The following is a 6,314-nucleotide window of genomic DNA, read 5'->3' as shown; positions in this document are numbered from 1 at the left end:
TCTCGCCGCATCATGACAGTCAGTTTTCGGCTTTCTCTACTGAGGTTCTCGTCCGGAAGAACCGGGACACAATCGCAGTAGTTCTCCCTGTGCCACCTTAGCCGATATAGCAGAACGTAAGGTAGCAAAACATGGGAGCCAGACAACCCAACTATTGACCCAAGACATGATTCGGAGCTGATGCATATAATGCTATAAGTTCGGGGTGCCGCACTATCGAAAGTGTTCGGACTTTTCTTGCTGTGTTATGGGGTACACTGAAGCCCCTGGCGAACTGACCGTACCAGAATGTACATGTGCAATTTGTAATGAATAAACAGTCAAGGAAAAGAGAAAAAGAAATGTAGTAATAAGCTGACGCTGCACATTATTTTCCATTGTTTATTTAAATCATATGTCAAGGCATATGTATACAAGTAGTGCGATAAGCAAAAATAGGACTATTTACATGTCCTAACCAAGATCGAGCTGCGTGTGGGTATGTAAAATAGGTATAGTGATCGTTAACAGAGACCACCTGGGGATTCCCTTGTACGTCAAAGCTCCTTGCCTCCTTGGTGTTTCAGTCCCGCGATGGGTCCGATAATTAGGTTATCGGAAGAGCCTCGAGAAGATAGGGACCTAAAAGAAAGAAAAGGGTGAAGGTATATGGGTCCTGGGGCGGTTGAGCCGCATTGTGGACCGCATTGTAGTTGTGCCTCCGCCTATGCCCATGGTAATTTAAGTGCGTAATTATGTACGCGCGACACAAATTTCACCGCTTGACTGGGACTAGGATGGAGGCCGAATTGCTAGGCGAGCTCTAGACGTGCCGGACGATCCTGTTGCAGGGTACTTCGGACTCGCTTGACGGTGTCCGGGGGCTTTATTGCCGAATTGGAGGTCTGCCTAAGGAGGTTGCTCTGTACTTCTGCTGTGAGGGCCACAGTGTGTTCCTCGGTGCGGAGGGACTGCTCTGTGTTTCCATTGACTGTTATAACCCAACGAGGTCCTAGCATATTGAGCTTGAGGTAGGCATAATGCGGCACCACGTTGAATCTGGCGAATGCGGTTCGTCCGAGCAATGCATGATAGCCACTGCGGAAGGGGACGATATCGAAGATTAACTCCTCGCTTCGGAAGTTGTCCGGAGATCTGAAGACTACTTCCAATGTGATTGAGCCCATGCAACAGGCCGCTGCACCTGGTATGACACCTTTAAAGGTGGTATTGGTGGGTTTGATCCTTGAGGGATCGATGCCCATTTTGTGCATTTTATCCTGATAGAGCAGGTTCAGGCTGCTGCCACTGTCCATGATGACTCGTGTGAGGTGGAATCCGTCAATGATAGGGTCAAGGACCAGTGCGGCCGAACCGCCATGACGGATACTGGTCGGATGGTCCCTGCGATCAAAGGTGATCGGACAAGAAGACCATGGGTTGAACTTTGGGGCTACTCGCTCCATCGCGTACACATCCCTTAGTGCACGCTTCCGCTCCCGCTTAGGAATATGGGTGGCGTATATCATATTTACCGTTTTTACTTGGGGAGGAAATTTCTTCTGTCCTCCTATGTTCGGCGGCTGGGGCTCCTCGTCGTCATCACTATGCGGCCCCTTTCCCTTGTTTTCGGCATTCAACTTGCCGGCCTGTTTAAACACCCAACATTTTCTGTTGGTGTGGTTGGATGGTTTATCGGGGGTGCCGTGAATTTGACATGAGCGATTGAGTATGCGGTCCAGACTGGACGGGCCTGGGTTGTTTCTTTTGAATGGCTTTTTCCGCTGACTCGACTTAGAGCCACTGGATCCGGCATTAACGGCCGTGTCTTCAGCGTTATCACCATTATTGCGACGCTTGTGTATGTTGCGCCGGGGCTTGCCGTTGCTGTCTCTGGTGTCTGAAGTGCCAGGATTTCTTGATGTGCTGTTGCTGCGAGCCAACCAGCTGTCCTCGCCCGCGCAAAAGCGGGTCATAAGTGTCGTAAGAGCTTCCATGGATTTTGGATTCTCTTGGCTGAGGTGTCGGGAAAGCCACTTGTCACAGATGTTGTTCTTAAAGGCCGCTAGGGCTTCAACGTCCGGACAGTCGACAATTTGGTTCTTTTTAGTTAGGAACCGAGTCCAGAATTTCCTGGCTGACTCTCCGGGCTGTTGGGTCATGTGACTCAAGTCATCAGCATCCGATGGTCGCACATAAGTGCCCTGGAAGTTGTCAAGGAATGCGTCTTCCAGGTTCTCCCAACTACCTATGGAGTTTGCCGGCAGGCTATTCAGCCAATGCCGAGCCGGTCCCTTGAGCTTTAGTGGGAGGTATTTGATGGCATGTAGATCATCACCGCGGGCCATGTGAATGTGGAGAAGGTAATCTTCTATCCATACCGCAGGGTCTGTTGTCCCATCATATGGCTCGATGTTCACGGGCTTGAACCCTTCTGGGAATTCGTGTTCCATTACTTTGTCAGTGAAGCATAGGGGGTGTGCGGTGCCCCTATGCCGGGCTACATCACGACGCAGTTCAAATAAGTCTGGTCTGTTGTATTTGGCCCGGCCGGATTTGTATTTAGTATATCCGGCGTGGCGGTCATCGTCACGCGTTAGGGCGCGCCCCCGTGATCCATAGATCGATCTTGACTGTCCTGCTTTGTTTTCCAATTCATCTTGCAGGTCATGCGTGTAGCCCCGGGCCTTCGTGTTTTTATTTGTTTGGCGACAAGGTGCGGGCTGGTGTTCGGGCATATACGCCGCTTTGTCTTGGCCATGAGGTGGCCGGTCAGCCGCATCCTGCGGTGGTAGTGTAGGCTCTAGTGGTCCTCCTCCAATTGAGGTAACAACCTGAGCCTCGGGTAACTTTTGGTTGGTAGCTCGAGTCCGTATTCCTCGGTTGCCAGGACCTCAGTCCATCTATCAGTTAGTAGATCTTGATCAGCTTGAAGCTGCTGCTGTTTTTTCTTTAGGCTCTTTGTAGTGGCTATAAGCCAGCGCTCCTGCTCGACGAGATCCTTAGGCACGATAAATTCTTCGTTGCCGAGGCTCACCTCGTCTTCGGAGAGGGGCATGTAATTGTCATCCTCCGAGTCTACATCCATTGCCTGTTCATCAGGGCTAGCTTGCCCATCCTCCCGTCCGGCTTGCTCGATGCTTGGCTGGGCGGGATTGTTTTCGTCTTCGGCATCATCCGGTGTGCTGTTGTCTCTTGTGCCGGTATCGCTATTTTGCTATGGCAGGGCTTAGAGCGGCGCCCCTGATGCTGGCGCTTAGATTGCTTCTCAAGAGGGTTATCCTCGGCTGCCTCATCGCCATTGCTTTCTTTGGGTGTGTCCACCATATATATATATCATATGATGAGGTGGCTGTCCAGCGCCCTGTGGGCGGTAGTTCCTGTTCTTCTCCGGCATCGTCGTCCATACCGTCGATGTCTTCGGAATCGAGCATGTCGGTTAAGTCGTCGACAGTGGCTATTAAGTGGGTGGTGGGTGGGTAACGAATTTCTTCGTCGTCCGCTTCCCACTCAAGCCAGACACAGTTCGGCCAAGAGTCTCCTGACAAGGAGAGAGATTTTAATGAGTTTAGCACGTCACCCAAGGGCGAGTGCTTTAAGATATCCGCGGAGCTAAACTCCATGATCGGTGCCCAGTCAGATCCGATGGGCACGGATGCACGCGGTTCAGAGCACATGGTCGGAGACGAGTCCGAGGGTCCGAAGACACCGACCTCATTGGAGGTGAGATCTGTGTTTGGCTCTATGGCCACTGAGTATTCGGCCTCCATGGCGGGGTTCATACACCCGTCCTCGGATGGCATGATCTGTTCTGGATTTAAAGCCGGGGCAGCTGCACGTGTGATCTTCCGAACACCGTCAGATGGCAGATCTAAGACACGCTCATCGTGACCGTGGGGCGCACCTGTCCTGGGCTCGAATCCGCCGAAGATCAAGTCTCCGCAAATGTCGGCAGTGTAGTTCAGGCTTCCAAATGTGACCTGATGGCCACTGGCGTAGCTATCGATCTGCTCCAGATAGCCAAGCGAGTTGGCCCGCAGTGCGAAGCCGCCGAATACGAAGATCTGTCCGCGGAGGAAAACCTCGCCCTGGACCATATCGCTGTAGATGATTGAAGGAGCCATCAAGCCTTACCGTGATGACACAGTGGAACTCTCAATGAAAGCACCAATGCCGGTGTCAAAACCGGCGGATCTCGGGTAGGGGGTCCCGAACTATGCGTCTAAGGCTAATGGTAACAGGAGGCGGGGGACAAAACGTTTACCCAGGTTCGGGCTCTCTCTGTGGAGGTAATACCCTAGTTCCTGCTTGATTGATCTTGATGATATGAGTATTACAAGAGTTGATCTACCACGAGATCGTAGAGGCTGAACCCTAGAAGCTAGCCTATGATTATGATTGTTGTTGTCCTACGGACTAAACCCTCTGGTTTATATAGACACTGGAGGGGGCTAGGGTTACACAGATTCGGTTACACAGAAGGAAGTCTACATATCCGAATTGCCAAGCTTGCCTTCCACGCAAAGGAGAGTCCCACCCGGACACGGGACGAAGTCTTTAATCTTGTATCTTCATAGTCCAACAGTCCGACACAAGTATATAGTCCGACTGTCCGAGGACCCCCTAATCCGGGACTCCCTCACCCCCCCTTCCTTGTCCTATTCGGACTCAGGGGGAGGGGGCGCGCGGCCTGCCCTGGCCGGCCCCTTTCTCTCTCCACTAGGGCCCATCAAGGCCCATTAGTTCCCCGGGGGGTTCTGGTAACCCTCCAGCACTCCGGTTTTATCCGAAACCTCTCCGAAACACTTCCGGTGTCCGAATAGAGTCGTCCAATATGTCAATCTTTATGTCTCGAGCATTTCAAGACTCCTCGTCATGTCGGTGATCACATCCGGGACCCCGAACAATCTTCGGTACATCATATCACATAAACTCATAATACCAATCGTTATCGAACGTTAAGCGTGCGGACCCTACGGGTTCGAAACTATGTAGACATGACCGAGACACATCTCTGGTCAATAACCAACAGCGAAACCTGGATGCTCATATTGGTTCCTACATATTCTACGAAGATCTTTATCGGTCAAACCGCATAACAACATACGTTGTTCCCTTTGTCATCGGTATGTTACTTGCCCGAGATTCGATCGTCGGTATCTCAATACCTAGTTCAATCTCGTTACCGGCAAGTCTCTTACTCGTTCCGTAATACTTCATCCCGCAACTAACTCATTAGTCACATTGCTTGCAAGGCTTATAGTGATGAGTATTACCGAGAGGGCCCAGAGATACCTCTCCGAAACACGGAGTGACAAATCCTAATCTCGATCTATGCCAACCCAACAAACACCTCCAGAGACACCTGTAGAGCACATTTATAATCACCCATTTACGTTGTGATATTTGGTAGCAGACAAAGTGTTCCTCCGGTATTCGGGAGTTGCATAATCTCATAGTCTGAGGAACTTGTATAAGTCGTGAAGAAAGCAGTAGCAATGAAACTAACACGATCATAATGCTAAGCTAACGGATGTGTCATGTCCATCACATCATTCTCCTAATGATGTGATCCCGTTCATCAAATGACAACACATGTCTATTGTTAGGAAACATAACCATCTTTGATTAACGAGCTAGTCAAGTAGAGGCATACTAGGGACTATATGTTTTGTCTATGTATTCACACATGTACTAAGTTTCCGGTTAATACGATTCTAGCATGAATAATAAACATTTATCATGAATTAAGGAAATAAATAATAACTTTATTATTGCCTCTAGGGCATATTTCCTTCATGTCGGCTGCCATGGTGGGGCGAGACGAGGGTGTGCTCGATGGGAGGGACGGGTGGCCTCAATGTGGTCGCGTCACGTGTTGCCGACAGAGGGGTGTGCCGGTCCGGAGGCATCCGCTCCTCCTTCTCCCCCTTTCCTCGTGTTTGGCGGGGAGCTCGATAGGAGGGATGGGTGGCCTCGATGCGGTAGCGTCACCTGTCGCCGGCACAAGGATGTGCTGGTCCGGATGCGTCCACTCCTTCTTCTCCCTCTTTTTTCACCGCAGGCGGGTTGGCGCAGGTCCACCGATCTCCGGGGCAGAGTGTTTGCTGGTGGTTCCATTGGTCGGGGGCTGTCGGTTGGGCCAAAGCTGGGGCCTTTGTGTGGCCTCGGGGTTGTCTGGTTGTAGGGCAGCGGCTCTGGCGGTGGAGGCGCGACTTTTGGGAGCGGAGCGCGCGTCTCAGGTGCGGGGCGGCAACCATGGCCACGCGGGTGGCGTGGTTGCGGGTGCTTGACGAAGTTAGGGTGCGACGACGGGGTGTGAGCGCCGGGATACA

Source organism: Triticum aestivum, chromosome 3B (assembly GCF_018294505.1).
Source record: "Triticum aestivum cultivar Chinese Spring chromosome 3B, IWGSC CS RefSeq v2.1, whole genome shotgun sequence".
Classification (NCBI taxonomy): Eukaryota; Viridiplantae; Streptophyta; class Magnoliopsida; order Poales; family Poaceae; genus Triticum; species Triticum aestivum.
Note: the sequence above shows the minus strand (reverse complement) of the source record.